At 39.5% G+C, this 11,838-nt stretch overlaps 1 non-coding gene across 1 annotated transcript; it reads right to left on the bottom strand.

Annotated features, from left to right (window-relative positions):
- Positions 1–1,486: 1,486 nt before the first annotated feature.
- On the bottom strand, positions 1,487–1,593 carry LOC123462517. Its single transcript, XR_006638331.1, has one exon. It is a non-coding gene; the product is annotated as a U6 spliceosomal RNA (small nuclear RNA).
- Between the last annotated feature and the right edge of the window lie 10,245 nt (positions 1,594–11,838).

Below are 11,838 nucleotides of genomic sequence, written 5' to 3'. Positions count from 1 at the left end.
TTGTGTATAAAATAATGAATTTGCTATGCTACCCTCTCACTACTGCCCTTTACATGTCTTATTAGATATTGAATACATCTCATTTTATGACTGAGTACTAACTCCAAGATCATTCAACTTTATTTAACAGAGAGAGAGAGAGAGAGAGAGAAAGTGGCAAATAGAGAGAAAGAGAATGGGCAAAGCAGGGCCTCAGACCACTGCAAACAAACTCTAGATGCATTCACTACCTTGTGTATCTGGCTTACATGGGTCCTAGGGAATTGAACCTGGGTCCTTTGGCTTTGCAGGAAATTGCCTCAAACACTAAGCCTTCCCTCTAGCCCTAACTCCAAGATCTTTAAAGAATTTTTTTCATGACCTGAGGCCTTGTGTTACTAAGGGTATTTTAACTTAACTTTCACTTTTCACTCATTACAGTGGTGCATAAAACTCAGTTTTAAAATTTTATTCTTTCAATTTTGAAAGCACTGTTTTTGTATGCAATACTTCCTTCAGAAGCCTTAAGGTTCTTTTTCATCTTTTTATTTATTGATTTTTTTACTTTAAAAAAAAAGGCTGCACACATAGACCCCTCTCCCCTGCCCCATTTCTGTTGAGAGTCTTCAGTGGGGTTAATGGTATTCATGTTGGGACCAAAAGGCCTCAGTCAGTTTCTGCAGTTGTGGGAAACAGGGTGTCTCAGGATATTCCCACCCACACTGAGGCTCTTACAATCTTTCTGGCCCCCTCTTGTACAATGCTCCCCGAGGCTTGATGAACAAGATAGAGATATCATTCAGTATATTCTCTGTAGACTCTGGATCTTTCGTTTTATGAGGCTTGAGTGACTACAGTGTTTGTCACCATTTCCCTGAAACTGGTTTTCAGGTTAGTTGTGAAAGCAGTATTCATGTCACTGCTTCCCCTGTGATAACTTCAAGGCAAGCAGATGAGGTATAGGTGACCCATCTCCTGGTAGACAACTGGCTCTCTCTTGATATATTGATGTATCCTGGTACTCCTCTATTTTCCTCCATCTGTAAAATAGGACAGATTTGCCAACCAAAAGTGAGAACAGTTTCAATAAAAGGGGATATGTCTGTCATTAGAAACATATATTGATATGTATGTCCACTCTTAGTTAGAGAGTAATAGAAGTTCTCTCTGGAGCATATTGGTTTACTGTTCTAGGGAAAATGGCTTGGTTCCCTGAGCCAGGTATGAGTTCACGCTCACTGAGCATGTCTCATATCCAATATATATATTTTTGAGGCAGGGACTCACTATACTCCAAGGTGATCTGCAGTTCACTCTATAGCCCAGGCTGGCCTCAAACTCATGGTGATCCTCCTGTCTCAGCTTCCTGAGTGCTGGGACCCCATGCCTGGTTTGAAGTTATTATGATGTATCTTCTTTTAGTCTGCTCATTTTCCAGGAAGCTTTTTGTATTTTCTTCTTCCTTGAAAGAAGTGTTTTCTTTCATGATATTTTATTTATTTGTTTGAAAAATATGGAGTGCTTCACAAATTTGCATGTCATTCTTGCTCAGAGGCCATGTTCATATTCTCTGTGTTGTTACAATTTTAGTGCAAGTACTGTCAACATATGCACTGTTTTATTTTTAGCACAAGTATTTTCTATTTGGTTCTTAGAAAATGTTTTTCATTGTGCATGTAATTTATGCTAACATTTGTGTCTCTACATCTATTTTTAAGAATTTGACATTCATTTTTATATTGAGTTGTTAATTCTGCTTCTGACAATTTGTTCAGTTTTTAAAATATTAATTTAGTCTCTCAGTGGTATTTATTCCTTACCCTCAAGATTTGGACTAGTAACTTAGGGTGACTGTACACATGTAAGGAGGAGGAATACTAAAGCCCTGACCATAGTATAAGTCTACTTGTACATTTAGGAATTTGAGGGTCACTGGGGCATCTGTTGGTAACATATTTGCCATTATTTTAAAACGTGACCCCTTTTCCATTTTCAAGACCGTAGGAGACAACTTTGGCTTCACATAATTTTCTTCTCTGTTCCTGTTGACATTACTTGTTTGAATTACCTAAAACTAGGGAGTGAAGAAGGTGGAGCCACACAATGGAATGTCTACAAACAAAAGTTGCTGCTCAACTCCTGTGTTGTCACCACACCCACTGCCTTCCAGTGTATGGGTTATTGTTTCTTTGCTTTGTTTGAGAAATGGATGGATTGCAATGACCCATGAAACCCAAGGAGCAAAAGGGATCGGTTATAAAAATTCTCCTTTATACACAGAGAGTTTCCCCAAAATTATGTGTGCTCTACTTGTCCATCACAGTTTTCTGTTTTCCTAGAAGTTTCTTACATGTGACAGTATTATATACTCAGAACTACCAACAACCCCCTTGGTGCTGAGAATGTTGGGCTTAGTTTAGTTTAAATAGAGGACAGAAGCTACTTACTTTTGTTTGCTAGCTTGTCAAGGACACTCTTTTTCATTTTCTTCATTAAATTTTCAGATAATAGCAATGATGGTCACTGGTGTCTGACTATTCTGTTTTCACATGCTTGGCCAGCTCTCAAATTTTCTTTTCATGTTCTGACTTAACAACATGATTATTGGAAGACCAATATAATTTTTTCTTATTATATACATTCATATTCCTGTATTTAGTACATATCTCCACCCCATCCCTAAGATATTTTTTCTAACAGGTTGGTTTTTTTTTTGTTTGTTTGTTTGTTTTTTTACTGATTTTGTATTTCAAGATAGTAATTGCAGGGTTCATGGATTGAATCATAATGTCAGCTGTTTAAAACTCATAAATCAGTGTCTAAGGAACTGAAGCACTTCTATTCCAAGTTTCAGTGATAATATGGGCCTCAGGATCATCCTGAAATATGTATGAGAACCAACCATTTATGAACAAATATTCTGGGTGATAACAGCCAGCCAGCCAAATGCAGCCCCTGATAAAGATAAATAACCTGTACTCAGAGAAATTTTTTGCATCATTAAACATGGTGAGCATATTAGCTAGCAGGGGGTGGAGCCGAATCCCCAAAGGGATAAATCTAAATTATATGCGCTGCAGTGATCATAACAGCAATGCACATCTTGGCTAACTAGCTGACATCAGTGGGAAAGGGATTTTAGATTTAAATGAGCCAAGTGAAAAACTATTTCACGGCCATGCAGATGAATTAGAGCATATTCATGAATTTTTCAGTTCTATTATGCCACTTTCCTGGTTTTGACTGGTGCCAAATATAAAGACTATAGGATTTTTCTGCCAAACCTTGCATCTTTGTTTTGTCTTTTCACCTTCTTATTCAGCTTGATTAATTACTCCCCAATTTGCTCTCTATTAATCACCCTCTTACACAGTTGTATCAGTGCTTGCCAAAAGAAAAAAATTTTCCTTTTTTAGTATTTGAGTATGATGGATAATGTAAGTTAAGTGACACACTCTTAAATAAGTCAGTGAGGTTCCTTAATACTGTGCCTTTGAATCATGGTGAATTCTAAATTGAAAGTTTGGCAGTTAGAAGAAGCATATTGTTGATAATATAACTGACTTTCGATAATAGGTTGCCTCCATGCATTCAAGAGGTCATAATGTCAGGTTTTTTTTGTTGAGTTCTCAATGTTTTGCTAAAGTTGTACAATTGTATTGTAGCACATTTTGGATAAGTTAGCTAGTTTTAAAGCTATGTGTTTTTATGTCACATAATTAAATGAACTTCTGAAAGACTATAAGATGTGATTATGTCCATCTTATGGTCATGTAAGGAGGGAATTTACCAACTTGCTTATTTTCATGTTAAGGTGTTTCCTGCCAAAATCTGACCTTTTTCTATCATACTCTCCTCTAGGGTAAATCAAGTCAGATATTTTAAGCCTATTGAGGATGTAAATAGCAGGCTAACAAGCTTTTTTTTCCCCCCTTTGAAATATATAAGCAAGTGTCCCATTTGAGGAAAATGGAATGGAAAGCTAACACCTGGAATATTATAAAATAAAATATGTAGGTCAGCTCCTTGATTTTATACTTTTTTGTTTGCTTATTTTTATTTATTTTTATTTATTTATTTAAAAGTGACAGAGAGAGAAAGAGGCAGAGAGAGAGAGAGAGAGAATGGGCGTGCCAGGGCTTCCAGCCACTGCAAATGAACTCCAGACGCATGCATCCCCTTGTGCATCTGGCTAACATGGGTCCTGGGGAATCGAACCTTGAACCGGGGTCCTTAGGCTTCATAGGTAAAGTGCTTAACCGCTAATCTATCTCTCCAGCCCAAGCTCCTTGATTTTAATTTTTTTGTTTTATTTATTTTAGAGCAACAGAGAGAGAGAGAAAGAGGCAGAGAGAAAGAGAGAGAGAGAGAGAGAGAGAGAATGGGCTTGTCAAGGCTTCCAGCCACTGCAAATGAATTCCAGATGCATGCGGCCCCTTCTGCATCTGGCTAACGTGAGTCCTGGGGAATTGAGCCTTGAACCATGGTCTTTAGGCTTCACAGGCAAGCGCTTAACCACAAAGCCATCTCACCAGCCCATCAGCTCCTTTTTTATTTAATAAATTTTTCTAAGGAAGTTACATTTTTTAGAATATTGGTTGTTTTTAGCTTCAATTTTGGCCTCAAGAAATTTAGCCTAAGTGCAATCTGACTATGGAATCAACACAGTAAGTGATTATCACAAAGGCAAATTCACAGGAGTTGAGAGTAGTTTAAGACAGGCTTTCTTGGCAATGCTAAGACTCAGTGCAAAAATGACATAAGAAAGGTATAGGGGTATGGTGCTTTGATTCATGTGTCCCCATAAACTTAGGTGTTCTGAATGCTAGGTTCCCAACCAATGGAGATTTGGGAATTAAAGCCTTCTGGAGGCAGTGTATTGTTGGGGCTAGGTTTATGAGTTTCCCCTTCCCAGTTTTTGGCACACTCTCCTGTTCCTATTGTTCACCTTATGTGGACCAGGGGTGATAGCCACCCTCTGTTCATGTCATCATTTTTCCTACTATCCTGGAGCATCCCCTAGAGTTTGTAAGCCAAAATAAACCCTTTCTTCCAAAAAACTGCTTTTGGTCATGTGATTTCTACTAGAAATTCAAACCTGACTGCAACAGTAAAGTGGTACCAAGGAGAGGTATCATTTACTGCTAGACACCTGACTGTGTGGCATTGTCCTTTTGGAGCTAATTTTCAAGAGGAATGTGGGAGGATTTGAAACCTTGGCCTAAGAGACACCTTGCAGTGATGTAAGTACAGCTTTATGAACTATTGTGGTCAGAGTTGAAAGACCTGAATGCAGGAATAACTAAGGACTGTGAGGTTTGGCTTATGAGGGTGAGAAAGAGCTTTTCCTGGACTGGGCTTAAAGCAACTTGTGTGAGAGACTTGCTGTTATGACTGTGTCCTGAGAACTTGTGCAGGGTTTTTTTTTTTGTGTGTGTGTGTGTGTGTAGAAACAGACTGGTGTATGCATAGGGATATGGCACAGAAAGAAATCTATGGGCTGAAACTGCTCCCTGTACAGCTGCAATTGTATGAGAGATTACAGCCATTGAGATTGGGCCAGCTGACCTACACTGGGACAACAGAAAGAATGCAGTCTTTTGAAAGGGCCTGATTTTGAAGGAGCCTACTTTTGAAGGAGTGTCCTGTGCTTTAAAGCCTGCTTTCTTCCCCTCTGGATTAACAAATTGGCACCCCACCAGGTATTATGGAGTATAGAAATACAGGAAACAGAGGGCATTGCATTTTCAACATGGTCTTGTGTTTTGGAAGCAACCATGGGCAGTGTGAAGCAGGTTTGCTGGATGCCTGCAGGGAGACCCAATGGATCTGTGGGAATGGACTGTGGGTTGTAGTAGAGATCCAGTGGAGATGCTGGGATCAGGAGATGGCTGAGGAGAGCTGCCAGCATGATGAAGTTTTCCAGGACTGTGAGGTGCAGAATTGGAACTCCAGTCTTATTGGTGATTAGAATTATCAGACTTGGAGATTTGTCATTGACTAGAGTTGTTGGGCTTGGAACTACAGAGTTTGATGTTTGCCCTGTTTTAAATCTTGTGTTGGTTGAAAATTTCTTTGCTATGCCCAATGCCATCTTTTGCAGTGTTAATATCTATTCTGTGCCATTTTGGATTTTTGGAAGATTTTTTTTTTTTGTTATTGTGGCTCAGTTAAAAGACCTTGGATTATGGGGATATTTGAATATCATTGGCATTGATTAAAAACTATGGGAACTTTTAAAGTTGGCCTGAATGCATTGCATTTTACATCATGTATGTCCCATAAACTGAATGTCCCCCATAGATGTACGTGTGCAGAATGCTAGGTTCCCAGATGATGGAGATTTGGGAGTTAATGCCTCCTGGAGGCAGTGCATTGTTGGGGCAGGCTTATGAATATTATAGCCAGTTTCCCCTTCCAGTTTTTGGCACATCCTCCTGTTCTTGTCCACCTTATGTAGGCCAGGGGTGATGTCCACACTCTGCTCATTTCTTCATTTTCCCTGCCATCCTGGATTGTCTCCTTGAGTCTATAAGCGAAAATAAACACTTTTTCCCCCCAAAGCTACTCTTGGTCAGGTGATTTCAGACAGCAATGTGAACTTGACTGCAACAGGGGGACACCTGAGTCAAGCCACCAAATTCCATCCTTGGCCCCCATAAATTGATAACCACACATGATATAAAATGCAGTGCATTCAGTCTAACTTTAAGTACCTATAGATTTTATAAATCATAATGATGCTCAAACAATTCCATAGTCCAAGATCTTTTAACTGAGCCATAATGCCAAAACAATGCCCCCTCCAAAACCAGAATGACACAGAATAAACACTCACACTGCAAAAATTGGCGTTGGACATCACAAAGAAATATTCAACCAATACAAGATTTAAAACAGAGCAAACATAAAACTCTGTAGCTCCAAGTCCAACAATTCCAGCCAGTAACAAGTTTCCAAGTCTAATAATTCTAACCAACAAAAAATTCTAGAATTCCAATTACACCCCTCCAGCTAGGCTACTCAGTCCTGGAAAATTTCATCCCAGGCTGGCAGCTCTCCTTATCTGCAATCTTGTGGTCCTGACATCTCCACTGGGTCTGCACTATGACCCTCAATCCATTCTCATGGCTCCATCAGGTCTCCATGGGACAATCCTTAGCATATCTGCTTCATATTGCCTATGGCCCATTTCCAAAACAGAAGACTTGTGTTGCAAACTCAATGACCCTCTCTCTCCTACATTTTTTTATACTCAACATTACAAGGTTGGGTGCCAGTTGTTAATTTGGGAGGGACAGACTTTGAAGAACATGACACTCCTTCAGTATTCAGGCTCCTTCAAAAGAGTTTACATTCTTCCTGTTGCCACAATGCAGGTCAGCTGGCCCAATCTCAATGGTTGTAATCTCTTGTATAATTGCAACTGAATGAATAGAAGTTTCAGCCCAAAGATTTCATTTCTGTACCATATCCCTCTGCTCACAGCAGTCCATTTCTATGCAATGCAACCCTGCACAAATTCGCAGGACATGTACATAACTGCAAGCCTCTCACATTAACTGCTTCCACCCCAGTCTAAGCAAAACTCTTTCTCACCCTCATAAGCCAAACCTCACAGTCAATAGTTCTTACTGCATTCAGGTTTTTCAACTCTGATCAGAATCCATCAAGCTGTACTTACAGCACTGCAAAGCATTTCTTAGGCCAATGTTTCAAGTCCTTCCACATTCCTCTTGAAAAATAGTTACAAAAGGCCAAAACAACAGTCAGATGTCTAGCAGCAAATGACACCGCTCCTCAGTACCAACTTTACTGTTGCCGTCAGTTTTGCATTGCTGGCAGAAATAACCTGCCTAAGAGCAGCTTGTGGGACAAAAGTTTTATTTTGGTTTACAGACTCAAGGGAAAGCTCCATGATGGCATGGGAAAATGATGGAATGAGCAGAGGGCGGATATCACCTCACCAATATCAGATGGTCAACAGGAATAGAAGAATGTGCCAAACACTGGCAAGGGGACACTGGCTATAATACCCATAAGCCCATCCTTAACAACACACTGCCTCTAGGAGGTGTTAATTTCCAAATTTCTATTAGCTGGGAACCTAGCATTCAGAATACTTAAATTTATGGGGAACACCCAAATCAAACCACCACAGTACCTTTTTCCAATTCTGGAAAAAAATATTTTTAAGATATTTTTATTTATTTTATTTATTTATTAGAGACAGAGAGAAGGAGAGAGAGAGTGAGTGGGAATGGGTGCTCCAGGGCCTCTAGCCACCCCAAATGAACTCCAGATGCATGCACCACCATGTGAATCTGGCTTAGATTGGACCTGGAGAATCAAACCTGGGTCCTGAGGCTTTGCAGGTAAGTGCCTTAAATGCTCAGTCCTCTCTTCAGCCCTGGAAAAGCATTTTTAAGTGTTACCTCACATTACATAGATTCTCTCTGATTTCCTGATGGATAATGAACTTAATATTCTAATTTTAGCCTTAGTTTTTATCCTTAGGACATATTTCATAGTATTCATGCTAATACCCTCCCTTCTCCACCATATCCCCTTCCCATCTCAATCAGTCTCTCTTTTATTTTGATGTCATGATCTTTTCCTTCTCTTATGATGGTCTTGTGTAGGTAGTGTCAGGCACTGTGAGTTCATGGATATCCAGGCCATTTTATGTCTGGAGGGAGCTCATTGTAAGGAGTCCTGACCTTCCTTTGGCTCTTACATTCTTTCCGCCACCTCTTCCGCATTAGACCCTGAGCCTTGGAAGGTGTGATCAAGATGTTACTCAATACTCCAGTCACTTTTTTCCAGCACTATGATACCTTCTGAGTTGTACGAAGATCACTGCCATCAAAAAAATGAAGATTCTCTACCCAAAGTGAGAGTAGCATTAATAGAAGGGAATGGAGCCAGGCATGGAGAGACAATGGGCACACCAGGGCTCGTAGGAACTGAAAATGAACTCCTGATTCATGTGCCACCTTGTACATCTCACTAATATTGGTCCTGGGAATTGAAATGGGTCCTTTGTCTTTGCAGGCCTGCCCCTTAGCCACTAAGCCATCTCCTCAGCCTCCTAGTACTCTCTTATCCCCATCATCCCACTGATCGTTTCATCTTCTGGCCAGTGTCCCTAATGATTTCATGGTTTTTTTGTTGTTGTTTTCTCTCCCTCCCCCGCCTCTCTTTCTGTGTGTGTGTGTGCGTGTGTGTGTGTGTGTGTGTGTGTGTGTGTGTGTACATTCATTTGTATGCTGGTGAGGGCACATATATATGTATAAGTGTACCCAGAGGTTGATGTTAGATATGTTTCTCAATCACATTCCACCTTATTTATTGAGGCAGTATTTCTCACTGAACCTCTATCTAATTGATTTTGCTAGACTACTTAGCATCATGTCCTGAGGATCCACCTGTCTCTGTTTCCTGAGTAGTACTGGGGATGTAAAGTCAGTGTCTTCAGTTATATATATTATTTATTTGAGAGTGACAGACAGACAGAGAAAGAAAGAGGCATATATATAGAGAGAATGGGCATTCCAGGGTCTCCAGCCACTGGTCCCTATGCATGCGTGCCCTTGTGCATCTAGTTCACCTGGATCCTAGGGAATGCAAGCCTCTAACTAGGTTCCTTAGGCTTTACAGGCAAGCCACTAAGCCATCTCTCCAGCCCCTGTATATTTTTTAAATGATTTCATGAGTTGTACATTAGGGTTGCTTACAGAAGCATGGGTTAGGGGTTATTTACAGAGTATGGGCAACTTACCAGTGACTGTAACACTGAAGACAAAGTTTCTCCCTCTCCCAGTGACTATTAGCTGCATTCAATCATATAGTGCCTCAGGGAAAAGTAGAATATCATAGCTACACCCTTCCATGATAGGATGTTTGTAGTTCCAAGTTTACACAGATCTTGTGCAGGTTATCACAGCTGCCTTGAGTTCAAGAGTGAAACAGCCATGCCATTCCTGGACATTGATATTCCACCCTCCTCATTCCTCCAGCTTGTACATACTTCCACCCTTTGTGTGTGTTTGGGGGGGTACACATGCCTCATTTGTTGGTGAACATTCAAATGCCACTTATTCACAGCAATTTGACCAGTTATGTGCCTTTGCAATTACTGCTGCCCACTGTAAAAAGAAGCTTCTCTAACCAAAGTTGGCATTAGTCACAATATATATGTATCATTATAATTATTTAGAAAGCAACGTGATAGGCACATCATGTGTATTTAGCAAAATACTACAGTATATTCCCTACTATGAGCTTGTGACTGGATTTACAACAGACAAAGAGTTTTCTGTTGTGGAGTGTGTCTCTCATCCAATCAGCTGGTCATCCCCATAATAGACTTACCATTAATAGACTTACCACTTATCAGTGGGCATATTTTGTCAGTTCTGTTGGTAGTGCTGTACAGAGTCCACAACTAGATAAGACTGTTTATTACAATTCTCCCCAGCAGCCTCATAGCACCTTTTGATATTAAAAGAATCTTCCAACTTCTTTTGTGTCAGTTTGTTCCCTTATGTCCTCCTGTGACCAGAGTATGTTATGTCTTTAGTAACAGGTCTTAGCATATAGTTCTGGAAGGAAACTTCAGGTTCCTCCATGACCAACATCTTATAACATTGGAATTTCTACTTAATAACCCATGGAAGCAGTTTTATCTATCCACCAGGTTACCTCCACTTAAACTTATTAATTAGCTATCCATCATCACATTACCTTATGACTTTTTATACATCGTTTGTTTTGGTGGATAAACTCTCCTGCCTGAATCCTCCTCTGCCGTCACCCTGCCCCATCTCTGCTTAAGATTTTTCAGCCCCATATTCCCCCTCTCATTTTCATATTTCATGTGTTATGAATGCAATGACCATTTTATGTCTTGATGACAACATTCCAATGCACTCCTCCCATCCTTTGGCTCTTACATTATTTTTTCCACATCTTCCACTATAGTCCCTGAGCCTTGGGAGGGTGTGATAGAGTTTGTTTTTTGTTTGTTTGTTTGTTTCAATTTTACTTCTCCTTTCAGAGTTACTAGAATTTTTTTTTAATTTCTTTTGTTAATTAGTTTTGTATTCAGCAAATACAGTCAGTTGGTACCATTATTAGGCTCATCTTTGACCTACCCCCTCCCTATTGGCCCCTCCTTGTTGAGGTGTATGGGTCATGCATTGTGGAGTTAGCCCACAGTTATGGATCAGGTAAAAATCCAAATTAGGGATAACTAGTTTCTCTGACAATTACTTCATATAAGAAGTGTAGAATAAATTGTTTATCTTTTAAATACCTAGTTATTTCCAGGATACTTTTGAGTTTTGTTTAGCCTTTAGTTTCTTCCTTTTTTGTGGTGCTGCCACTAGGAGTCCTTGAGTTTGTGTGTTTTATGTTTGCTCATCAGTTGCATTCTACTCTCTTTCAAACTCAAATGGGCACATATTGGCCATTCAAATCCCCTTCATGTTGGCTACTGAGTTCTAAATAGACAAGGTCTATATAGTCACTGAGTTTCACTGCTTTCTGGTTCAACCAGACATCTTAGGTATATATTGGTTATTATTCTCTATGCTAGATATCAGATATTATTATCACAGTTTTTATTTTCTGCTGCTGAAAAGGTTAGCATTTTCTCAGATTCATTTGTATGTTCTTTTATATAAACTGAACATTTATCTATTTTTCTCTAGAACATTTTTGCTTTATTTCCTTTTTGATTTGTAGTGATCTTGCTTTAGAGTAGGAAAATTATCTTTTGCCTGTGATATGAATTACAAATTTTCTTAATCACACTTGCTGTTTGTCATTTGAGTATTTACAATGGTATATTATGCC

The sequence above is a fragment of the Jaculus jaculus genome, chromosome 7 (genome assembly GCF_020740685.1).
Source record: "Jaculus jaculus isolate mJacJac1 chromosome 7, mJacJac1.mat.Y.cur, whole genome shotgun sequence".
In the NCBI taxonomy this organism is placed as follows: domain Eukaryota; kingdom Metazoa; phylum Chordata; class Mammalia; order Rodentia; family Dipodidae; genus Jaculus; species Jaculus jaculus.
This window is presented reverse-complemented; position numbering and strand designations above follow the sequence as displayed.